Consider the following 26,942-nt stretch of genomic DNA (forward strand, 5'->3'; position numbering starts at 1 on the left):
CCTTTCTTTTTCTCTGAAATCTTCTCCTTTTGGTCCCCTTTGTTGACTCTTCTTTCCCAGCATCTCGTAAATGCTGATGTGTTCCCAGGCTCTGCCTTGGTCTTCTTATGCAAATCTCTCATGAATTCAACGACGTGTTACTTAACCGCTAACGTTTATCTCATCATTTCCACCTCCTTGCTGCAGGACTGAATGTCTGGGCCACCGAGGCAGCCCCCTAACTGTCTCTCTGCCTTTAGTCTGTTCCGCTCAGTCCATTCTTGACCCAGCGGCCAGAGATAGCTCTTTAAAATACGGCACAGTCCTTCAGTTTCTCCAATGCTCCTCTTTTTATATTTGCATAACATCCATGCTTGCTGGCCAGCCCCTGCCTACCGCTAAGTGAGTTGTATTTTCATACACCAGCCAGTCTGGGGCACCTTCTTTGCGGCAGGCCCAAGGCTGAGCTCCGGCAGTAAAACAGTGGCCTAGAGAGACTCAATCTTCTGCTCACAAAGCTTATTTATAGTAGGTGGTAAAAATAGTTAAATCAGTAATTATAGCAAAGGGTGAGAAGTTTTAAGGTAGAAGTAACCGTGGGAGCAGATGGCAGGATCCTTCATCTAGACTACGAGAGCAGGGAAGTCCGCCCAAGGAAGCACTGTTTTACCTGGAAAATTTAAAAAAAGGAACTGTTTCACAAAATTGCCCATCATCCTTGCACAGGGCAATGCTTCCTCTTCTATTTCAATCAGCCTCTCTGTCCCCTCCCCTCCCCACACCTCCCCTCCTGCCCTCCGGCCCTGAGGACTCCTTAGAGGTTCCTGAAAGGACCACACTCTCTCACATCTTCAAGCCTCTTCATGCCGGTGCGTCCTCCTCACATGTCAGACCCTCTCCAGCTTTTACACTCTCTTCATCGGGTACCTTACAAAGAGTAGTATGCTTGGTGATTAGTAGGGCTATTGCCTAGCAGACTAGAATTCAGCCCGGTTCTATACCTGAGCTGTGCAGGGAGTTATTTAATTTTGCTGAACCTCATTTTTTAGCTTGCAAGATGAGGATAAAAACAGTAAACATTAGAATTCAAAGAAGGCTCATAAATGGTGGCCCTCTTTCTAACCCAAGTTTTGACCAAATTGGAAAACATGATACAATGATAAAGCACGTGAAAAATGGAACATGCCTTTTCTTAGTGATTAAGCTGGTACTAATGAACGTGGCTGCTGAATTTTATTGATCCTAAGGTGTACTTTCTGTTTACATTTAACATCTTTGATCTGAGGTGGCATCTCATCATCAAGAGCATCTTACCACTGCGGGCTGGCAAGGTGGAATCATGACCTAGCTGTCAGTGCCCACTCACATGTGATCTTGGCTTATTCTTGGTGGCAAGAATGAGCCACTGCCCCTCTTGATGTTTCTGTCAATAAACTATTAAGGGCCATTTAAGAAAGGACTAAGTCCTGGTTGTTGTCTAACAATCTTCCACTGACACCTTCTAAGAGGTAAAATGTGGGCATTAAATCTGTAGAATAGATGTCTGTAGCTTGGAAGAAAATCCTAGAGCAGTATGAGGCCAATGCTAGATCTCATTGGCAAAGAGGAAAATGTTATATTGTAAATCAAGCATGTAGATAGCTCTGAGTCAAAACAGTCAGACTCTGATTGTAAATTTTTAGAGATAGGATAACCAGTTTCTTTTCCTTGTATACAAAAGAGCAACATGTCATAAATACATGTGTCCAAAAGAAACAATCTTTTTAATAAATATTAAAAATTGAGAGTGGTAGAAAAGATTGCATTGCTTAATTGTCAGTGTTTTTCTCTCTTTGTGGTACATAAAATATTGCTTTCCAGCAGATGGTGTCATCCATGAGATGAAATACAGTGTGTCTGAAAGCAAGTGAGCTTCCCAAATGCTTCCAAATGTTGAACCAGAGAACTACGCTGCCTTCCTGTGAGGACAAGACTGGCTGCTTTACAGTCTGCAGAGGCAGGACAAAATGATGCTTCCTGTGGGAAGCTTGATCCCAAGAAAGAGGGAACAGAACAACATGCTGGATTATCCTGTCCGATTTCTCTTCCAAATCCACAAGTCAGATTAGGTCACTCTCTTCCTGAGATGGGGTAGAGAGAATGTGGGAGTGTGATCCACATGGAGTTGTCTCCACATGAAGAAAACGTCAAATGGAATTAGGAGGAAGGGTCTCCCAGTAGTTGCCTCCCAGGTTTGGTGTGAAAGCAAAGCTAAACATGTAATTTAAGTATTGCTAGTTGGAGAAGGAAATGGCAACCCACTCCAGTCTCTTGCCTGGAGAATCCCAGGGATGGGGGATCCTGGTTGGCTTCCATCTATGGGATTGCATAGAGTCGGACACGACTAAAGCGACTTAGTAGCAGCAGCAGCAGCTGCCTTCTAGCATCAGTGTGGCTGATGAGAAGGATGATTGACAGTGTGATTCTTGTTGTTTTGTCAATGACCTACTTTATTTTTTCCCTCCCCAATCCTTTGGGAAGGTTTAATTTCTCTTTAGCCTTAGTATTCCGAAATCTGAAAAAAAAAAAGTCTTTAAATATGGATCTTCATCTTTTATTTAAACTGCTTAGGATTTTATTCACACTTGAAATTTAAAATTAACATGTCTGTTCATTTCTGGGAAATCAGCTTCTGTGATTTATTTGATAATCTCCTCTCTTCTGTTTCTCGGCTCTCAATTTCTGGAATTCTTCTTCATCAATGCTGAAGCTTCTAGGTTGAATGCCTGCATCTCTTATTCTTTTGCATCTCTTTTTAATTTTTACATTCTTAGAGACTGCCCATTCTTCAGTTTCCAATAATTTTCTTATTGTTTTTTTTTCATAGCATCTTATCCTTGTTTTATAGATATAATATTTTTGTGAATCTCTCTGGAGATTTCTGGCCAGGCTGGAGCAAGTCAGAGATAGGAAGCAAAATGGTTTTGGTGCTGATGCAGTGGCCAATTAATTCTACTACTGTGGTCCTGAATGCCTCCCTGGTGGTGTGATGATATATGGTGTTGCTACTTCTTGCTACTTCTTACAAAGAAGGCAATGGCACCCCACCCCAGCACTCTTGCCTAGAAAATCCCATGGATGGAGGAGCCTGGTAGGCTGCAGTCCATGGGGTCGCTAAGAGTCTGGCACGACTGAGCGTCTTCACTTTCGCTTTTCACTTTCATGCATTGGAGAAGGAAATGGCAACCCACTCCAGTGTTCTTGCCTGGAGAATCCCAGGGACGGGGGAGCCTAGTAGGCTGCCATCTGTGGGGTCGTACAGAGTCGGACACGACTGAAGCGACTCGGCAGCAGCTACTTCTTGGGGTAACACAAATTGTGATGGTAACTTGAAAAGTTACAACTTTCTGGTGCTTCATTTCTTAAACAGGTGATTTAAGAGACCAGGGTGAAAAGATACTGCTTTCTGATGCTTCATCGCCACCAGGAAGTCTGTGATAGGAAGTCCCATATATTTCCTTAGCATCCTATGCCTCCCAGTATCAGAACAGCAATTTATTGAGTAGCTACTATGTGCTAGATTCTCTAGTTTCTCCCTTGCTTGGATCTAGCACATGGATCATAATGCGCGTTCAATAAATGCCTGTGGAATGGATGAGTTCATTGAAATGAATTTCAATAATTGTTCATAAGATAACTTCTAAGCATGAGCCCAGCAACATGCAATGTGCTGGGGGTTGTTAAAAACAAGAACAAGAACAATATCAACAACAAAAAAGCTACATCCAATATTGTAGTGGAATTTAGAATTTAGTAGAGGAATTTGTCCTGTGCCAGGGACAAAACCCAAGAACAACACAAGATAGTATTCAGAGAAGTGTCAGGATTCAGACTTCAGACTCTAAGTGCTGTCACTGCTCAGAAGGGAGATGTCATGCCGTATAAGAGTGCTGGGCAGGCTTCTGGGGGAAGAGACCTTTGGAATGGCCGATTCATCAGGCAGGCAGGAAAGCCGGGTGGGCATGAGAATGTTCAGAAGAGGCATCACTCCAACGTTGTCATTCGGGCAGTGCTATTTACATCACCTGTCTCCCTTCAACCTCTAGAGGGGAGAAGACAAATTCTAGGCATTAAATATTCTTTGCCACTCCCTGCTTGGCTCCAGTAATAAACTGAGTGGCTAGTATCTGCTCAGCAGTCTTCTGACCCATGGGAGCCGTTGCTTTGTGGGAATGTGGCCATTTTTTTTTTCTTCCTCACTCTTGTTCTCTGTTCATTTCCCAGACTGCGTACAAGCCCACCAAATTGTCATCTCTTCAATTTGTATGCCTTGAAGCCTTGTTATCTTTTCTTCCTTATTTTCCTTTTCTGCATAATGGCAGGTGGCAGTCACTTGGAGAGGAATCCAACCACTGCTAGTTCCCCTTCTGCCTAGATTTCTTTTATTATTCCTACCCAAAGCTATTAAATGTTGCTGTTGACATTTTCTTGTTGGCTACATGACAATAACAACATTCAGATCTCTAGCCAAACACCTGCTCAGGAAATATGTTCCTGAGGATCTTGAAGCCTCTTTTCCCTTATTCTTATCCTACACCCCAGAACAACAGCGTCTTCCTCCGCAGCCTGCCTTTAAGGCTCACACTCGTAGACGTCATGGTCGGACTCCTGTCTGCTTGGCCAAGGGACTCCCTTATGTGCCTTCTCACACGGCACAAGGACACCTAAGGTCAAGATTGCAAGGCTAGGGGAGGGATGGGTTGGGAGCAGAACCCAGATTTATGACTTCTAGTCAAACGTGAGCTCCTCTTACCCTCCTCTGCCGTGGCTGGGAGATCTCTTCCTGATGAGATGCTATAGCATGTACTAACTTTGCCTCTCAAGTGACATTTTTTGGGGAGTAATTTACTTTTATTTTTCCAATGGCCATACAGTACAATTGAGTTGTAATGTACAGTTCCATGAATTTTAACAATATAAATATAGATTCCCTTGGTGGTCCAGTGGCTAAGACTCTGTATTCCTAATGCAGAGGGCTTGCTTTTGATTCCTGGTCAGGGAATTAGATCCTGCCTGCCCCAACGAAGACCTGGCACAGTTAAATAAATAAATAAACTTTGTAAAACAAACGAACAAAAGCCAATATCAATAGATTTGTGTAACTACCACTGTAAACAAGATCCACAAGAGTACTCCTGTCTTCCTAAAAATCCTTCATAACATCTTTTTTATTGAGATATAATTGACATATAACATTGTTTAAGGTGAATATGTGTTGATTTGACCCACTTACGTACTATAATGGGCTTCCCTAGAAGCTCAGCTGGTAAAGAGTCTGCCTGCAATGCAAGAGTCCCCAGTTTGATTCCTGGGTTGGGAAGATCTGCTGGAGAAGGGACAGGCTACCCACTCCAGGATTCTTGGGCTTCCCTGGTGGCTCAGCTGGTAAAGAATTCACCTGCAATGTGGGAGACCTGAGTTTGATTCCTGGGTTGGGAAGATCCCCTAAAGAAGGGAAAGGCTACCCACTCCAGTATTCTGGCCTGGAGAATTCCATGGACAGTATAGTCCCTGGGGTTGCAAAGAGCTGGACACAGCTGAGGTCCCCGTGAGGACATGGGGTCGCAAAGAGTCGGACTGCCATCACAGCACCAGCTATGACGGCACGGCACAGCACCTCCATCACATGACGTAATTGTGGATTTCATTTTGCTAGTGAGAACATTTAAGGTCTAGTCTCTGAGAAACTTTTGAGTGTATCATACAGCATTGTTAACTATGAGAACAATTCTGTGCTTTATATCCCCAGAACTTATTCATCTTCCCACTGTATCTCTGTACCCTTTGACCAGCCTCTCCTCATTTTCGCCACCCCCAGGCCCTGGTGCCCACTATTCTACTCTCTGTCTACAAGTTCAGTTGATCCTCAAGGGACATTTAATCAAGTAGCAGTCTTGAATATTTTGTTTAATTTAGTCTAGAGCTGATATTTGGCTGGTATGTTCCACTGTGGTTATACAGGTTGTTAAACTATAATATTTTTATGGTGGTAAATAACTATTACTCTAAATGCCTAAGTAAACAGTCACCACCATCCTTCCAGCTATACTGGTTCCCCCTGGGACCTCCCGAGACCTGCTGGTACTTTAACTCTGAAAGCTTACGCATGGCTCAGTAAGGGGCCTCCATAATCATGCTCTTCCTGATTGACGTTCATATCACTGGAGTTGGCAGATATTTTGAACATCAGTCATGGTGTATGTGAGTCATCTAAAACCCTGTTCATTAGCCTGTATGGGCAATGAAGTGGCATTAATACATATATACCCAGCTTGAAAGTTTAATGTGCAAAGTGGATGGATTTTTGCAATGTTCCATTTAGCTTTCTCTTGCCCCAGTAGAACCCTGAGCACGTGATCCAGGCTTCTGGTATCACTGATGATGGCACTGCCTTCAGTCTTGGCCAGAGCTCCGACAGTCTCTGCAGTCGCCACCACTGCGGTCCACTCCCGTATCTACCTGCCTCCCTTTACCAGTCAGGTGCTAACTGCCTCTGCTGATGCTCTCAAGCCTCCAGCCACAGTCTTCCTGAGATGCTGCCCACAAAGCCAACGCATCGCATTCTTTGGCCACTGGCCTGCCTCCAGGAGACCACGTGGCTGTTCTTCCTTGGCCCCGGTGTTTACTCAGGCTGCCCGTCTGTCCACTGCCACTCCCATGCCACTGCCTCCTGTTCCGGGTCCCCAGGTGTTCCCTCTCACCTCCCGGAATGTAGATGACTCCTTCATCTCTGTGCACTGCTCTTTCAGAGGATGCCCATAGCATGATGGCTTGGGCCCTAGGATTAGAGATTTGCTCATGGCCATACACAAGCTTCAATTTTTGGGGGGCTCTAAAATCACTGCAGATGGTGACTGCAGCCATGAAGTTAAAAGACGCTTACTCCCTGGAAGAAAAGTTATGACCAACCTAGATATTTAAAAGCAGAGACATTACTTTGCCGACTAAGGTCCATCTAGTCAAGGCTGTGGTTTTTCCAGTGGTCATGTATAGATGTGAGAGTTGGACTATAAAGAAAGCTGAGGGCTGAGGATTCGATGCTTTTGAACTGTGGTGTTGGAGAAGACTCTTGAGAGTCCCTTGGACTGCAAGGAGATGCAACCAGTCCATTCTAAAGGAAATCAGTCCTAAATATTCATTGGAAGGACTGATGCTGAAGCTGAAGCTCCAATACTTTGGCCACCTGATGAGAAGAGCTGACTCGTTTGAAAAGATCCTGATACTGGGAAAGACTGTGGAAGGAGAAGGGGACGACAGAGGATGAGATTGTTAGATGGCATCGCCAACTCAACAGACATGAGTTTGAGTAAACTCCAGGAGTTGGCGATGGACAGGGAGTCCTGGAGTGCTACAGTCCATTGAGTCACAAAGAGTCGGACACGACTGAGTGACTGCACTGAACTGAACTGATACACGAGCTTTTAGTTTTCGGAATATACACGCGTCTAGGAGGCTGACAGGCAGCAGCCACGTGGTGGGTAGAACCAGCTCTCTTCACCCCATGTCACTTTGGTAAATTCACCTCATCTTCCAAACAGATTTCTTTTTCTTCCCTCCAAGTGGATTGCTTTCCAGGGGTCGGACCTACACTCCTCCAGGGCTGATCTCCCTCAGGCTCTTTCTCAAACCCATCCTAATATTTCAGAAAAGTCTATTTGTCTCTGAATTCCTGGTGCTGAGAATTGAGGTCTTTTTATGTGGAAAAGGTCCCCGTTCCCACATGAGTTGGTCTGTGAAACTGAACACCGAGCTGGGAGGTCACCAGCCTCCCACAGGCCATTTCTGTTTAGTTGTAAACAGAGGCTCACTAGAGTGGGCAGCCATTTCCTTCTCCAGGGGATCTTTCCTGTCCCGGAGATCAAACCCAGGTCTCCTGCATCTCAGACGGGTTCTTTACCAGCTGAGCCACCAACATGCAGGCACAGAACCTCCTCATGGCACTTTAAAATCTAACGGGAGCCTTATTGAAGTCATAGAGGGTACTTCCCTTGCCCCTTTCTAGTCCTTAATATCCACCAACACAGGGCTAGATGCCTTGTAGACATTTATTATAACTTCATGGAATGAATACAGAAATGGGGGCAATTCTTCAGCAGGCATCACAGCTGCAGCTTACCCGGGGGTTTCTTATTCTGCCGTGTGTTGTGAGGCTTCAGGAATCTCATGGGCCTCTTGAAATTAGAACTAATGCTTCTGTACATGTAAGTTTTTTTTAAAAAGAAAGAATCCACAGCTTTCCCCCGCCTCCCACCCAGATTTGCAAACAAGTCTATGCTCATCTACCATTAAGGATTCCTTAGAAGTAGCTCCTGGAGTCTTGCTCAGAGTAGATTTTAATGGTATTAATATTTGGGATCTCAGTGTCTGTCTGATGGAGGCTGAAGGAATGTGGAAGTGGGTGCCTGGGTAGGAATAGACATCTCTCCAATGTTACTCTATCTTCAGAAGCAAGGACTCCATGCTTTGCTTGCTTACTGGTCAGGCCTGGTGCCCTGTGGCCCTGGCCTGCACTTTACTGATGTGGAATCCTCTCTGTGACTGTCCCTTGTCAGTTTACCGACTCATGCTCATTTCCTGGCCTGTATCCCTGTGAGCAGTGCAGCCTGCTTTTTCTCAAATAGCTCATCTGTGTTCTGTGTTTAGATCACCTAGTTTTGCAGCCAATGGAAGGCTTCCCAAACACAGATCCTTCCCTTCAGAATTATACTCAGGGTGGGCACTGAGCAAAAAAGATGATCCACATTAATGACATCTTGAGTTGAAGACATACTTGAGATTATTTTTTCAAAATCTTGCCAAGCTAAAATTAGGCGACCCTGAAACCATGATGCTTTTGCTAAGCTAGGATGTTGTAGATATAAAATATTCAGCGTGAGGATGGGGCTGGGGGTGTTCACTTGTGAAGCATTTCATCAGCTGATGCAAGTATCATGCTTTTCTACAGTGGAACTAGCTTCTCCAGCATGACCTGGCATGACCCTACCCTTTCAAGGCAGCAGGCAACAGTTTACTTTTAGAGCAACTGAAACAGTACAAACACCACAAGCACTTCAGGAGCTGAAATAATCACAACTTTCCGGTTATAACAATACCTACAACTGGCTAGACATTCACAAGACTCTTCATCGTCTTAGTATCTCACTGTTTGTGGGAGGGGTAGATGGGAAGGAAAAAAAAAAAGAAGCAAAGAAAAGAGAGGCGGGAATTGTAGTCAAAGCTCTTGGCAGGAGGCAGCCCTTAGATGGAACCTGCCTCCTTTTCTTCCCGGAGGATGCTATCAGGATCACAAATTACCAACCCCGGGGAATCAGCTGTCCCTTTAAGGTTATTAAAGGGACCAAGATGAGCTGGATTCCCAAATGAGCTTTGAGGATTATGGTGCCAGGTGGAAGGTGGCTGACCAAGGCAGGAAAAGAAATTGGTTCCTAGTATATCATGTTGGAGCTGCCCAGCATTAATCCCCAGACTGACTTAAGCAGGGGGAATTTGAGATAGTAATGGCCAATTGGCTATCACTTCTTCCTGATAACAGCCAGTGCTCTCAGCAGCTGCATAGAGATCCTGGGTATAGGGAGCGTGGAAGGTGAGAGCCTTAGATCTGGGCCTGACCTTGAAGGAGTGAAGCGGATGGGCGCCCAGAGAGGGTGAGACAGGCTTGCAGAATGCCAGTGTCATCCCAGTGCCCAAATGGAGCTGCCCCTCTGGGACTAAATCAAGGAAGAAAGATCAGGCCCGCTCTTGTTCAGCGGAGGGACTCTAGCTTCAGGGCGGACACCACTCTTCAAAGGCGGGAACTAATTTTCTCTCTGGATTGAGGACGGAGATTCATGAGGTCAATGGTGTGGGCTGTGCCGCCCACTGAGAAGCTGTCCTGGAAGCATCCATCAAGCCTGGGGCAGGCGGTCCAGTCTTGACCACTGGCAAATATCTATTTTAAGTTGACCCCATCCTCACTTGCTGGAGGCAGGAGATGTTACTCAATGTGTCAGGAAACTTATTAAACTACCAGGTGGCAATTTTTAAAAGTTAACTTTTGAGAAAAAAAAAAGAAAACCCACATCCTTGATGTATGAGCCCAGAGAGGACCTGGGGATGGTTTTCTGACAGGCGGAAGCCTGAGCACAAGCCTGCAGCTGGATGGATGAGTTTGGGGCGTCACTGGGGTTCACCAGGACAACCGCCCCTCCCCGCCTCTGCCAGCAGCTGCATCCTCCGAGGTGTCCCCCAACAGTGCCTCCTCCACACAGCTGTTGGTTCGTACTTTCTGAAACAGCTTACAAATAAAATGCCTCTGCTGACAAACCTCGAGAAAGTCTCAGTTTCTATCACTGGTACAGCCCTAGCTCCTTAGCATGCCTATTACCTTCTTCATAATCCAAGGCCGGCTTCACTGTCCAGCCTCATCGTCCATCACTCCTTCCTGCATGTTCTCCCCCAGCCACCAGAGATCACCTGTTTTTTCTGTGCACGAGCTCTTCTCTTTCTCACCTTACCACGTTCTGGTCCTTATAACCAGAATCCCCTCTCTTCTCCCAGTGCTGGCAGGCAAGTGGATTCCTAAGAACCCGTTCCGATGGCTCCTCTGGTACCTGCTCCTCGCCCTTCCCCATTCAGCCGGATTTCATTGCTTCCTTTGTTGTTCTCCCAAAGCTTCTTTTTTTTTTTTCTTCTAAAAGTCTACAAACACCAGGTATTCCTATGCTGCCTCCCATCCAAGGGCCTCATCTTGCTTAGCCTTTGAGATCAGATGACATACGTGTGTCTCCCAAAGCATTTTAAATGAATTTCTGCTAGAATATTTACCTGTGCTATACAAATTATGATGTAATTTTTTTTCACATGTCTGTCTTCTCCATTGAGATTATGCTAATCCACTTTTTTTTTTTTTTTCCAGCATCAGTCCTAACACAATACCTCTCAGAGAGGTCCTCAGTAAACACTCACTGGAAGAGAAAAGGAAACAAAGCTTGAATGAGCTGAAAAGCAGGGTGCAGACGCAGAGGCTTAGAGTTTAAAGATAGAAAAGACCTAGAGGAGGCTACACAGTCCAGCGCCACCTCCATCCCCCTCCTCCGGCCCTCTGCAGGCAATTCGCACCTGAACCGCCCTTTCCTTTTCTGTTCCATCATCTCTTGTTGCCCTCAATTGCTCTAGTCTGACAGTGACCCCGCATGACAAGCAGATCAACTCCTAATCTGCCAGAGCCCCAGTTTTTCTGGGACATTTGAAAGCTCTTGACAGAACTGGAGGAGAGGAAAACTGTCAGCCTTCACATGTCAGCTCTCAGAGCAGCCTGTCCAAGGCTTAATTTGCACCTTGAAATCCCCCAAGGCCATGGGGCTCTGATTGCTGGTTTAGGCCCTTCAGTAGTTTCTCTTAGGGGATAAGTAGGATAGAAGGGTGCAGGGTATGGAATGAGAACCGTTTTCTGCATCTCCCAGTGATGATGGGGTGGGGATGTGGAAAGAGGGTCACTGGCAGGGAAATGGAACATGAGGAATGAACAGGCTGGCTTTAAGCTTCACATCAAATTGGAATACTAGCGGGGAAAATCGAGTGGGGAAACATCTAAAAAATACAGAGATGAGTCAGTGTAAATAGCTCCATCCAAAGGTGGCAAGACATCTACACACAGAGAGGCTGCAAGTGCTAAGTCTGACTCCAGAGATAATAAAGGAGGCAGCCAAAGCAAAGAGAACTCCCCCGTCTGCCGGGTTTCCATCGTTTAATCAAAGCTGACTCCAGCCACTGCAGCTGCAAAAAAAATGTTCCCAACCTTCCATTAATTTCCATACAATAACCCTCTAATGGGGGAGCTGTTCAGGGGAGGAGGGCAATCAATCTGGCCTAATGACACACCCGAGACCTGGGGAAAATGCAAACTTGGAGCAATTTCATGGCAGGTGCAACCTTGGAAAGCATTACCATTTTTCTAAGTTAATTTGTTCCCTGGATATGTTTGAAATCCATATTTGTACTTAAAAGATCTAAAATGCAAGATGATTAAAAAATATCACCGGATTTTTGTAAACCTTTCAACAGCAGCAGGTGATGTATTAGCCACCTTCATCCGGGCGCTCCTCGGTGAGCTGGGACCACTTTGCCTTCCTTTATCCTTTGCTGTCATCCTAGATGATCGTGGAGTTTCTGTTTGGTTTTCTATTCTTAGGTTCTTCCCTGACTCCTCTGTCTGTATCCCTTTGGAGCTCGGTGCACAACCAATCCACGAGCAGGCAGGCAGACAGGTGGGCTCTCTAGGTGGAGTCCCTGATCCCTGATGGGGAGGAGCAGGGAAACCCCACCAGGGACCAGCTAGCTAAAGGCTGTAATAGTTCCCCCCCATCTCTAGCTCGTCCTTCCTGCCTGGCTTTTTATCCTGGATGAAGAAAGGTCCTGGGAAATAGCATCAAAACCTGGTGATTGGCCTCCATTTAGATGTTTTCTCAGTTTTGCTAGGTCCCCCTGGACTTGCCAGCTGGTCAGGCTTTGCCTCTCGAAACTGGTCCCTAGAGGTACGGATATCCTTCTGAGATGAACTTGGCAATTTCATTTCCTCTTAAAACTGGTCCTGGGGAATAAAAGGAAAAGTACTTTGCTCCACCAAAACGCAGTCCTCCTCACTCCCAACCCCATGCCTCTCCCTGACCCTCTCTCTCTCTCCTACAAAAGCCCACTAGGAATACATTGATAATGTGCAGACTTACGAGCCCTAGTCTGCCATCTTGCCGGAAGTCGAGTAGACCAGCTTTCTTTATGGAATGCACAGGCCACCTCCTTCTCTCCCCTCTACCTTAGTCTGAGGAACCCTACTCTGAAGAACCCTTTCTAGACTCTTGGGGATCACTTCTCCCCTTTTAAGAGCATAAGTGCATCAGGAGCCCTGATTATCTCTCACTGGTAGGGTGATTCAAACAGCCAGAGCCTCACGAGTTCTTTCAGCCTTTTCAAGTGCCTTTTAATGTTATAGTCTATGGATTAATTAAAAACATTTCTGGGGAATGCATTTGGCATCACATTCGAGGATTTGGAAATATGGTACCGAGGGATCCAGCACCAAGGCTCATGACGGTCAAAGGTTTTATGGTGCTTAACCCTGTAGATCAACCTGGACAGCGTATTAAAAAGCAGAGACATTACTTTGCCAACAAAGGCCCATCTAGTCAAGGCCATGGTTTTTCCAGTGGTCATGTATGGATGTGAGAGTTGGACTATAAAAAGAGCTGAGCACCAAAGAATTGATGCTTTTGAACTGTGGTGTTGGAGAAGACTCTTGAGAGTCCCTTGGACTGCAAAGAGATCCAACCAGTCCATCCTAAAGGAGATCAGTCCATTGGAAGGACTGATGTTGAAGCTGAAACTCCGATACTTTGGCCACCTGATGCTAAGAGCTGACTCATTGGAAAAGACCCTGATGCTGGGAAAGATTGAAGATGGGAGGAGAAGGGGATGATAGAGGATGAGATGGTTGGATGGCATCACTGACTCAATGGATGAGTTTGAATAAACTCCAGGAGTTGGTGATGGACAGGGAGTCCTGGAGTGCTGCAGTCCATGGGGTCGCAAAGAGTTGGACATGACTGAGTGACTGAACCGAACTGATTGAACCCTGTAGTATCTAGCTCTCTGAGATGAGTTGCCACTGGAGATAAGCCTAGATATTTTAGAGCTAAAAGTTGGGAGACAATTTCTTCTGGAACTGTTAATTAGCTCTAATAACTTTTTGCTCAGAAAAAGGAAGTTAACCTTCGCCGTGTACTTAGGATATACTCTACTACCCTGCAATGAATGGCACGATCTCTGCACCGTGAGAATGCCTCTGGCAAATCTCCAACTCCTGGCACTGTAGTTGACCAAGGATTCCACCTGCTGGTCTCTGAGCTCCTTCCCTGCAGCCCTGCTAAGGCCACATCTCCATTAGGTGGCTCCCAGCCAGTGACTGAGATTGGCAGGGACACTAAAGCAGACCGCCATGGGGGATCCTGGACTCCTGAAAGTTTGGCTTGATGCCTCTGTGGTGGGCCTGCTGACCATTCCTGAGACCATCTGGTGTTCTAGAACAGTTTTTTCCTCTCTGCTTCCTCTGGAAGATGAGACTTGCCATGTGGGCCAATGGCTCTCCCAGGCTCCCTGGTTCTCTTCCTATTTTCTCTCTAACAAAATCCCTTCATTACGTTTAATCTCACCGTGGTGCCTGCTTCTCAGAAGATCTGCACTAAGACATATAGTCATAGCCACTAGGGAGCTATACCTCTGGGGATGAGAATGCAATTGTTTAAAATTCCATTGGCTTCCATGAGTTCAGACAGTATTATTCATTTTGCATTTAAAGGTAAAACCTGAAGGATGAAACAGAGACCAAAGAACCCGTTGAACTCCTAGATTCTTCTCTTGACTTTGGAGACTTCCATCTGTGTGCAGAATTCACTTTATTCCAGAAAAGTGTTGCCTTTCAACTCCTCACTGTGTGATCTGTGTACAGCACTCTAGGTAACAGGAGTTGACATTTATTGTTAAACGTGCCTCTTGAATCACTCTGAGAGAAACCATAAATGTCTCAGATGTGATTCCATATAGAGACTTAAAATGGCTATGTTTTCTATATGAGCACTTACGATTCTCCTATTCCTGTTGACCGTGACGGCTACTCCATTTCTTCCAAGGGATTCCTGCCCGCAGAAGTAGATGTAATGGTCATCTGAGTGAAATTCACCCATTCCAGTCCATTTTAGTTTGCTGATTCCTAGAATGTCGACGTTCACTCTTGCCATCTCCTGTTTGATCACTTCCAATTTGCCTTGATTCATGGACCTGACATTCCAGGTTCCTATGCAATATTGCTCTTTACAGCATCAGACCTTGCTTCTATCACCAGTCACATCCACAGCTGGGTATTGTTTTTGCTTTGGCTCCATCCCTTCATTCTTTCTGGAGTTATTTCTCCACTGATCTCCAGCAGCATATTGGGCACCTACTGACCTGGGGAGTTCCTCTTTCAGTAGCCTATCATTTTGCCTTTTCATACTGTTCATGGGGTTCTCAAGGCAAGAATACTGAAGTGGTTGCCATTCCCTTCTCCAGTGGACCACATTCTGTCAGACCTCTCCACCATGACCTGCCCATCTTGGGTGGCCCCACAGGGCGTGGCTTAGTTTCATTGAGTTAGACAAGGCTATGGTCCTACTGTGATTAAATTGACTAGTTTTCTGTGATTATGGTTTCAGTGTGTCTGCCACCTGATGCCCTCTTGCAACACCCACTATCTTACTTGGGTTTCTCTTACCTTGGACATGGGGTATCTCTTCATGGCTGCTCTAGCAAAGCACAGCTGCTGCTCCTTACCTTGAAGGAGGGGTATCTCCTCACTGCTGCCCCTCCTGAACTTGAATGTGGAGTAGCTCCTCTAGGCCCTCCTACCCCCGCACAGCCACCGCAGAAGTAGGAAGTCAAGAAACACCTGGAGTAACAGGCAAATTTGGCCTTGGAATATGGAATGAAGCAGGACAAAGGCTAACAGTGTTTTGCTAAGAGAACGCACTGGTCATAGCAAACACCCTCTTCCAACAACACAAGAGAAGACTCTACACATGGACATCACCAGATGGTCAACACTGATTTCAGATTGGTTATATTCTTTGCAGCCAAAGATGGAGAAGCTCTATACAGTCAGCAAAAACAAGACCGGGAGCTGACTGTGGCTCAGATCATGAGTTCCTTATTGCCAAATTCAGACTCAAATTGAAGAAAGTAGGGAAAACCACTAGACCTTTCAGGTATGACCTAAATCAAATTCCTTATGATTATGCAGTGGAAGTGAGAAATAGATTTAAGGGACTAGATCTGATAGATAGAGTGCCTGATGAACTATGGACAGAGGTTCGTGACATTGTACAGGAGACAGGGATCAAGACCATCCCCATGGAAAAGAAATGCAAAAAAGCAAAATGGCTGTCCAGGGAGGCCTTACAAATAGCTGTGAAAAGAAGAGAAGCAAAAAGCAAAGGAGAAAAGGAAAGATATAAGCATCTGAATACAGAGTTCCAAAGAATAGCAAGAAGAGGTAAGAAAGCCTTCTTCAGTGATCAATGCAAAGAAGTAGAGGAAAAGAACAGAATGGGAAAGACTAGAGATCTCTTCAAGAAAATTAGAGATACCAAGGGAACATTTCATGCAAAGATGGGCTCGATGAAGGACAGAAATGGTGTGGACCTAACAGAAGCAGAAGATATTAAGAAGAGGTGGCAAGGATACAGAGAAGAACTGTACAAAAAAGATCTTCATGACCAAGATAATCACTCACCTAGAGCCAGACATCCTGGAATGTGAAGTCAAGTGGGCCTTAGAAAGCGTCGCTATGAACAAAGCTAGTGGAGGTGATGGAATTCCAGTTGACCTATTTCAAATCCTGAAAGATGATGCTGTGAAAGTGCTGCACTCAATATGCCAGCAAATTTGGAAAACTCAGTAGTGGCCACAGGACTGGAAGAGGTCAGTTTTCACTCCAATCACAAAGAAAGGTAATGCCAAAGAATGCTCAAACTACCGCACAATTGCACTCATCTCACATGCTAGTAAAGTAATGTTCAAAATTCTCCAAGCAAGGCTTCAGCAATACGTGAACCGTGAACTTTCAGATGTTCAAGCTGGTTTTAGAAAAGGCAGAGGAACCAGAGATCAAATTGCCAACATCCGCTGGGTCATGGAAAAAGCAAGAGAGTTCCAGAAAAACATTTATTTCTGCTTTATTAACTATGCCAAAGCCTTTGACTATGTGGATCACGATAAACTGTGGAAAATTCTGAAAGAGATGAGCATATCAGACCACCTGACCTGCCTCTTGAGAAACCTATATGCAGGTCAGGAAGCAACAGTTAGAACTGGACATGGAACAACAGACTGGTTCCAAATAGGAAAAGGAGTATGTCAAGGCTGCATATTGTCACTCTGCTTATTTAACTTATATGCAGAGTACATCATGAGAAACACTGGGCTGGAAGAAGCACAAGCTGGAATCAAGATTGCCAGGAGAAATATCAATAACCTCAGATATGCAGAGGACACCACCTTTATGGCAGAAAGTGAAGAGGAACTAAAAAGCCTCTTGATGAAAGTGAAAGAGGAGAGTGAAAAAGTTGGCTTAAAGCTCAACATTCAGAAAACGAAGATCATGGCATCTGGTCCCATCATTTCATGGGAAATAGATGGCGAAACAGTGGAAACAGTGTCAGACTTAATTTTTTTGGACTCCAAAATCACTGCAGATGGTGATTGCAGCCATGAAATTAAAAGATGCTTACTCCTTGGAAGAAAAGTGATGACCAACCTAGATAGCATATTCAAAAGCAGAGATATTACTTTGTCAACAAATGTCCGTCTAGTCAAGGCTATGGTTTTCCAGTGGTCATGTATGGATGTGAGAGTTGGACTGTGAAGAAAGCTGAGCACTGAAGAATTGATGCTTTTGAACTGTGGTGTTGGAGAAGACTCTTGAGAGTCCCTTGGACTGCAGGGAGATCCAACCAGTCCATTCTGAAGGAGTTCAGTCCTGGGTATTCTTTGGAAGGAATGATGCTAAAGCTGAAACTCCAGTACTTTGGCCACCTCATTGGAAGAATTGACTCATTGGTAAAGACTCTGATGCTGGGAGGGATTAGGGGCAGGAGGAGAAGGGGACGACAGAGGATGAGATGGCTGGATGGCATCACCAACTCGATGGATGTGAACTCCGGGAGTTGTTGATGGACAGGGAAGCCTGGCGTGCTGTGATTCATGGGATCGCAAAGAGTTGGACACGACTGAGCGACTGGACTGAACTGATTCCTTTTGAAATATTACTTTTCCAGGGCTGGAAAGAAACTGCAGTCTTCTTTGGTGAAGTCAGGTGAACAGTAAATTCATACTTAGTAAAGTATGACCAGTAGGTCACGAAACCTTCATAGTCCAGTTTCTGGGACCAATTTTATTTATCATGAATACCTCCCTAGATCAAGAGTTGGAATAACTTGGACAGAGTCAAGGAATTGTGGTGGCTCTCCCTTCTGGTACACTTGGGTATGTACAAGTTTTAACACTATCATTTAACCTTCTGTGTAACACCCATAACCCAGTTTTGGTTCAAATCCTGCAGCCGAAATTCTGGTATTACTGCTAGCTCTTCTGTAAATTTGTTTTAATTTTCTGCCATCTATTATCACTTGCATGAAAAAAGAGGCAGGTAGATTATATACAATGTGGGTTCCCATCTCTGTGTCTTTCTCTCCTTTTTTGTTTTTTTCAACCTGGAAAAAATAAAACAAGACTTTTTGGGTTAGATAGTATTTTATTTTGTAACAGAAGCCAATATTTGAACAGAATATTCAGTCAGATAAGTTTTGTCCTTTTATGACTTCTATTCTTTAGGACAAAATACTTCTGACATAGTTTACTTCTTTATAAGATGGAAGAACTGCAAAACAGTTTTCTTCTTGTTTTCTTAGTATAATAGAAGTATTGCCATGTTTGGTTCCTGGGTCTGAAAATATTAGCAGAAAACAACTTCATTGGCTCACTCTGAATGAAAGCATAGCAACTGTTGTTCTCAAAATTTGTTTACCTAGATGGCAGGTTTGAGGTACCATGCATTCATTTTTCTTTCTTTTACAACTATTTGTCAAACTTGATTCAGCTAACATTTATTAAGCATGTGTCATATGCTAAGTGCCAAAGATATTGGAAGGAAAAAATGAATAGTATTTCTATTCTCATTGTGCTTATTCTTAGTGGGGTGCACAGACAAGCAGCAAACAAGTAAATACATAATCAGATAAAACCAACAGTATCTCTAATGGATTAACTGTGGGGATGTTAGAAAAAGAGAGAAATCGAGGATGACTGTGTGGAATTTAGCTTGAGAAACTGAGTACATCTACAGAGAAAAAGAGAACCAAGGGAGAAGAAGGTGTGGCAACAAGCAGGCCTGGAAGTGAACCAGGAAATCTGTTTTGGATTTATGAAGTGTGAGATGCTTATGATATATCCTGGTAGAGATCTCACAGAGGAAGTTGGATGTACCAGTCCGGAGTTCAGTGTATGGATTGAGGCTGATGACAGGTATTTAGGATGACAGGTATTTAGCTTTGGGATTAGAGGAGGTTCTCTGAATTGGAGACAATAAGCATCTTAAAAACTACATCTGGGGCTCGCTAACATTCAAGAATCAGGCAGAGGGGACGGACTCGTCAGGGGAAGCACTCACCATTCAGTTCAGTGGTGGAGGTACAAAAAAAAGACATTAACTTGAGTTCTCTGAGAACAGAAAATGTTCTGCTTTATTTTCTCTGAATTCCTAAGGACTTTTCTTACCCCCCAAAAAGGAATGGAGAGACCATGCAGAGTTCTGGGATGAACCAAGAACACTGCTGAAGCTAATTCTGTGCATATGGGATCTTATTTGAAAAAAAAAAAAATAAAGCTCATAATTAGGTGATAGAAAGACAGGTAAAGAAGTCATTATAACACAGCGTGACTGTTTCTCAAGCAGAATTTTGCACAAAATGCTTTGGGAATGTAAGAGAGGCATAACTCCCTCTGACCTGGGCTAGAGGAGGTGATGCTTCAATGGAAGGGATGGATTCTCACCAGACAGGTACATAGGCTGAGAAAGACATCTGCCAAATTCTTGACGTGCCATATAATTTTGTCATACAGTTGGACCTGGGGTCATTTCTTCCTGGGTGGAGTGAAATTCTCCTCTACAAATTCCTCCTATTTCCCAACTATCACCTCATGTGAAGTGAAGTGAAGTGTTAGTCGCTCAGTCATGTCCTACTCTTTGCAACTCCATGGACTGCAGCCTGCCTGGCTCCTCTGTCCATGGAATTCTCCAGGTAAGAATGCTGGAGTGGGGAGCCATTCTCTTCTCCAGGGAATTGTCTCAACCAAGGGATAGAATCTGGGCCTCCCGCATTGCAGGCGGATTCTTCACTCTGAGCCACCAGGGAAGTCCATTTTCCACTACATTGACTCATTTTCCACTACAGCTATGTGTGTCTTTAAAAAAAAACAAACAAACAACTGATTTAAACATTTATTTAGAGTCTACATTGTGCATGAAATTCTTAGCTTCCATGACGATTTCAAAGGATGGAATAAGAAACAGACATTAGCAGTCGATAACAAGTCAAGCTAAGAGGATGTGTTGCTGTCGTGAATAGCAATGAAGAACTGGTTCTGAGCAGGGATGAGGGAAGGCACGCTGCAGGAGGAAGTGACATTGAGCCAACGAGATAAGAGAGTGGAGTGTGTTTCAGGCTGAGGAAACCGCTTGGGGAGACATAAGGTAACACAGCATTGTGTGGGGGAGGGCACTGAGGTGTGACTATCAGTGTTTGGTGGACGCTCCTGGGAGACTGGCTCAAAGTTTTTTGCGGACAAGTCATGGAGAGTGTAGGGTACAATGCCAGGGAGTTTGGACTTTGCAGGCAAGAGGGATATTCTTTCACAAAGGAGAGAGAATCTATCAGCAGCCCCTCAAATATCAAAGTAGGAGAAAATCTTGGGTAAAGTTGGGGAATTTTCTTATAAATTAAAAAGAGAATGAAATCATTATATCTTGTCTCTATTGAAAAGGGTTTTTTTATAAATCACCATCCTAAGTTTAATGTTCTTGCTTGTAGTCCATTAGTATGGGGCTGTGTTTTATTATGTGACCTCAAAGTCCTTTCAGAGATATTTTTGTATCTAAGTCAGGAAAGTAAACCCTTAGCCAGGCCATGGGACTTTGGAGTAAACACAGTGGCGTGATGACACATTGATCTCTTCTCCTCCCTGAAGCTTCCTGAAACATTCACGAAGAAACAGAAGAACAAAGTGATTGAGGACAGTGACAACAGTAGGCAGAATTTAAGTTCCAGTTTTGCTCACCCATGTTTCCCTAGAATCCGGCAGACAGTAGGCAAGCAAGTTTTGAACTAGTGAAAAGGTGAGTGAAAAGAATTAAACTGTTTTGCAAGATGAATTGCTAATGAATAAGTGGTAACCAGACATGGTAGAGGAGATATGATTCTAAGCTATGAACCCGCAGAAGGGAAGTGCTGATATTAGCAAGAAAGCTCATGCTCTTTCTTCATGTCCTGCTGCCTCTCTAGGGATGGAGTCGATAATCCTGTAGCAGTTCACTCTTATGCAATTTGCTATGCTACTTAGATCCAGAAACAGGCGTGCTATGTCCTTGTGGATCTATGTGCTTTGCCCAGTTAGATATTGTCAACCCTATCCAAGAAAAATCCACTGGATGTGGGAAAGCCTTCACATTCAGTCTCAGCCACAAAGAGAGGGAAGCCTTTCAAACTCCTCGGAGCCTGCCCCATGGACTTTGCTCTCCATTTGCAAGAAAATACTCTCACCTTCAGTTTCTGTGTCCTTGAACTAAAGGAAGTTGATGCTGGTCATGCAGGACATTTTCTCTTTTATTCCTCACTTTTGTCTTCCAATAGTTGCAGGTCAAGAAGCAACAGTTAGATAGAACCAGACGTGGAACAACAGACTGGTTCCAAATTGGGAAAGGAGATCATCAAGGCTGTATATTTGTTATCCTGCTTATTTAACTTAGATGCAGAGTACACCATGTGAAATGCCAGGCTGGATGAAGCACAAGCTGGAATCAAGATTGCCAGGAGAAATATCATTAACCCCAGATATGCAGATGACACCACCCTCATGGCAGAAAGTGAAGAAGAATGAAAGAGCCTCTTGATGAAAATGAAAGAGGAGAGTGAAAAAGTTGGCTTAAAGCTCAACTTTCAGAAAATTAAGATCATGGCATCCAGTCCCATCCCTTGCATGGTAAATAGATGGAGAAACAATGGAAACAGTGACAGACTTTATTTTCTTGGGCTCCAAAATCACTGCAGATGGTGACTGCAGTCAAGAAATTAAGACACTTGCTCCTTGGAAGAAAAGTTATGACAAACCATTAGACAGCATATTAAAAAGCAGAGACATTACTTTGCTGACAAAGGTCCATATAGTAAAAGCTATGATTTTTCAAGTAGTCATGTATGGATGTGAGAGCTGGACTATAAAGAAAGTTGAGCACCAAAGAATTGATGCTTTTTAACTGTGGTGTTGGAAAAGACTCTTGAGAGTCCCTTGGACTGCAAGGAGATCAAATGAGTCCATCCTAAAGGAAGTCAGTCCTGAATATTCATTGGAAAGACTGATGCTGAAGCTGAAACTCCAATACTCTAGCCACCTGATGTGAAGAACTGATTCACTGGAAAAGACCCTGATGCTGGGAAAGATTGAAGGCAGGAGGAGAAGGGGACAACAGAGGATGGGATGGTTGGATGGCATCACTGATGCGATGGACATGAATTTGAGCAAGCTCCGGGCTTTGGTGATGGACAGGGAGGCCTGGCGTGCTGCGTTCCATGGAGTCGCAAATGAGTGGAACATGACCGAGTGACTGAACTGACTGATTGTCCTCCAAAATGTTAAAACTATGGTTCTCCTGTGAGGGTTAAACTAGTAAGGCCCATACATAATACATTTGATTGTCTATTTATAGGAGAAATTAGAAAGATATCCTGTAAATGGACAGCTGAGTGAGGTGGTAATAATGGAGGGAAGATATTGGTGAGCTGGTCTGGAGTGTAACTGACTCAAGACAGGAAAGCCTGATGAAGTGAATCTATGAGATCTGGATTCAAATCCCTGCCAACCTTTGGTGACTTTGTTTGATCCTTTTATAGGAATCTGGTTTTTTCATCCATTAAAAGAAGATTGTTGATATGTCTCTAGGGTTGTGTGCTGATTAATGAGATGATACCTCCCATGAACACTATGAAAAGGCAGAATGATAGGATACTGAAAGAGGAACTCCCCAGGTCAGTAGGTGCCCAATATGCTGCTGGAGATCAGTGGAGAAATAACTCCAGAAAGAATGAAGGGATGGAGCCAAAGCAAAAACAATACCCAGCTGAGGATGTGACTGGTGATAGAAGCAAGGTCTGATGCTGTAAAGAGCAAAATTGCATAGGAACCTGGAATGTCAGGTCCATGAATCAAGGCAAATTGGAAGTGGTCAAACAGGAGATGGCAAGAGTGAACGTCGACATTCTAGGAATCAGCAAACTAAAATGGACTGGAATGGGTGAATTTCACTCAGATGACCATTACATCTACTTCTGCGGGCAGGAATCCCTCAGAAGAAATGGAGTAGCCATCATGGTCAACAAAAGAGTCCAAAATGCAGTACTTGGATGCAGTCTCAAAAATGACAGAATGATCTCTGTTCGTTTCCAAGGCAAACCATTCAATATCACAGTAACCCAAGTCTATGTCCTGACCAGTAATGCTGAAGAAGCTGAAGTTGAATGGTTCTATGAAGACCTACAAGACCTTTTAGAACTAACATCCAAAAAGATGTCCTTTTCATTATAGGGGACTGGAATGCAAAAGTGGGAAGTCAAGAAACACCGGGGATAACAGGCAAATTTGGCCTTGAAATACGGAATGAAGCAGGGCAAAGGCTAACAGTTTTGCTAAGAGAACGCACTGGTCATAGCAAACACCCTCTTCCAACAACACAAGAGAAGACTCTACACATGGGCATCACCAGATGGTCAACACTGATTTCAGATTGGTTATATTCTTTGCAGCCAAAGATGGAGAAGCTCTATACAGTCAGCAAAAACAAGACCGGGAGCTGACTGTGGCTCAGATCATGAACTCCTTATTGCCAAATTCAGACTGAAATTGAAGAACGTAGGGAAAACCACTAGACCATTCAGGTATGACCTAAATCAAATTCCTTATGATTATGCAGTGGAAGTGAGAAATAGATTTAAGGGACTAGATCTGATAGATAGAGTGCCTGATGAACTATGGATGGAGATTCGTGACATTGTATAGGAGACAGGGATCAAGACCATCCCCATGGAAAAGAAATATAAAAAAGCAAAATGGCTGTCTGGGGAGGCCTTACAAATAGCTGTAAAAAGAAGAGAAGCAAAAAGCAAAGGAGAAAAGGAAAGATATAAGCATCTGAATACAGAGTTCCAAACAACAATAGCAAGAAGAGATACGAAAGCCTTCCTCAGCAATCGATGCAAAGAAATAGAGGAAAACAACAGAATGGGAAAGACTAGAGATCTTTGGAAGAAAATTAGAGATACTAAGGGAACATTTCATGCAAAGATGGGCTCGATAAAGGACAGAAATGGTATAGACCTAACGGAAGCAGAAGATATTAAGAAGAGGTGGCAAGAATACATAGAAAAACTGTACAAAAAAGATCTTCAAGACCAAGATAATCATGATGGTGTGATTCACCTGGAGCCAGACATCCTGGAATGTGAAGTCAAGTGGGCCTTGGAAAGCATCACTATGAACAAAGCTAATGGAGGTGATGGAATTCCAGTTGACCTATTTCAAATCTTAAAAGATGATGCTGTGAAAGTGCTGCACTCAATATGCCAGCAAATTTGGAAAACTCAGCAGTGGCCACAGGACTGGAAAAGGTCAGTTTTCATTCCAATCCCAAAGAGAGGCAATGCCAAAGAATGCTCAAACTACCACACAATTGCATTCATCTCACACGTTAGTGAAGTAATGCTTAAAATTCTCCAAGCAAGGCTTCAGCAATACATGAACCATGAACTTCCAGATGTTCAAGCTGGTTTTAGAAAAGGCAGAGGAACCAGAGATCAAATTGCCACCATCCGCTGGATCATGGAAAAAGCAAGAGAGTTCCAGAAAAACATCTATTTCTGCTTTATTAACTATGCCAAAGCCTTTGACTGTGCGGATCACAATAAACTGTGGAAAATTCTGAAAGAGATGGGAATATCAGACCACCTGACCTGCTTCTTGAGAAACCTATATGCAGGTCAGGAAGCAACAGTTAGAACTGGACATGGAACAACAGACTGGTTCCAAATAGGAAAAGGAGTACATCAAGGCTGTATTTTCTCACCCTACTTATTTAACTTTTATGCAGAGTACATCATGAGAAACACTGGGCTGGAAGAAGCACAAGCTGAAATCAAGATTACTGGGAGAAATATCAATAACCTCAGATATGCAGATGACACCACCCTTATGGCAGAAAGTGAAGAGGAACTAAAAGCCTCTTGATGAAAGTGAAAGAGGAGAAGGAAAAAGTTGGCTTAAAGCTCAACATTCAGAAAACGAAGATCATGGCATCTGGTCCCATCACTTCATGGGAAATAGATGAGGAAACATTGGAAACAGTGTCAGACTTTATTTTTGGGAGGTCCAAAATCATTGCAGATGGTGATTGCAGCCATGAAATTAAAAGACGCTTACTCCTTGGAAGGAAAGTTGTGACCAAGCTAGACATCGTATTAAAAAGCAGAGACATTACTTTGCCAACAAAGGTCCGTCTAGTCAAGGCTATGGTTTTTCCAGTGTTCATGTATGGATGTGAGTGTTGGACTGTGAAGAAAGCTGAGCACCGAAGAATTGATGCTTTTGAACTGTGGTGTTGGAGAAGACTCTTGAGAGTCTCTTGGACTGTAAGGAGGTCCATCCAGTCCATCCTAAGGGAGATCAGTCTAGGTGTTGATTGGAAGAACTGATTTTGAAGCTGAAACTCCAATACTTTGGCCACCTCATGCAAAGAGTTGACTCATTGGAAAAGACCCTGATGCTGGGAGGGATTGGGGGCAGAAGGAGAAGGGGATGATGGAGGATGAGATGGCTGGATGGCATCACCGACTATATGGACATGAGTTTGAGTGAACTCCGAGGGTTGGTGATGGACAGGGAGGCCTGGCGTGCTGCAGTTCATGGGGTCGCCGAGAGTCAGACACGACTGAGTGACTGAACTGGACTGAACTGACCTGTAAAGTATTTAGCACAGTGCTGTAGTGCATTTGGCAAGTGGATCTGAATAAAGCTGAAAAAAGGACAACAAAGGACAAAATTTGTCGCTGCTCATCTAACTCATCCAGAGATCAAAGATGCTGAATAAGAAGGAAAAGAACATTCCCTGGAGAGGTGACCCTGCATGGGACAGATAGAGCTCCTCAGGATTTCCTCTGCTCCCTGGGGAGCTCCCCTTCCTGGCTCTCCATTTCCTACTCCATGTACTCATCAAAACGGCTCTGTGGTAAATCATTTAGTTTTCAGATTTTCTGATGCTTAGAAGACGGAACTCTCAATATTGGATTCCACTCTTTGGGTTATTGAACAAAGAGTGTTTCCATTCTAAATGCATGAATTTCTATTTTGATTTACACATTTAGTTTTGTGTGAGTTTAATTCATGTACCGTGCTGCGCTTAGTCACTCAGTCGTGTCTGAGCATTTTTGACCCACGGATCGTAGCCTGCTAGGCTCCTTGTCCATGGGGATTCTCCAGGCAAGAATACTGGAGTGGGTTGCCATGCCCTCCTCCAGGAGATCTTCCCAGCTCCGGGATCGAACCCAGGTCTTCCACATTACGGGTGGATTCTTTACCATCTGAAACACCAGGGAAGCCCAAGAATACTGGAGTGGGTAGCTCATCTCTTCTCCAGGGGATCTTCCCCATCCAGGAATCGAACCGGTGTCTCCTGAATTCCAGGTGGATTCTCTACTGGCTGAGCCACCAGGGACGCTCACGTGACTCACTCTATAATCTTGGTCTTATGTGGAAGTGAACTCAACAAGGGACCTCCTATGTGGAGTCATGTTGTTTTCTCACGATGTTCCTGTTTCATCCCTCTCCTTCACCTTTCCAGGGATGACCCTCTATATCCTCATGGCACCGATCTCTCTCTGTAGATCACTCCCCATTTGTCCTGTCCTGTTCTGTGGCCGGTCTGGTGTCTGGAGCCCTCTCTGTACCACATCCCGTCTCGATACAGGGTGGCAGCTCTTCCTAGGTCTCCTTTGACTGTGGGGGGATCAGTGATCCAAAGAGACGCACTGAGCCCAAATATG

This window comes from Ovis aries, chromosome 12 (assembly GCF_016772045.2).
Source record: "Ovis aries strain OAR_USU_Benz2616 breed Rambouillet chromosome 12, ARS-UI_Ramb_v3.0, whole genome shotgun sequence".
NCBI classification, from domain to species: domain Eukaryota; kingdom Metazoa; phylum Chordata; class Mammalia; order Artiodactyla; family Bovidae; genus Ovis; species Ovis aries.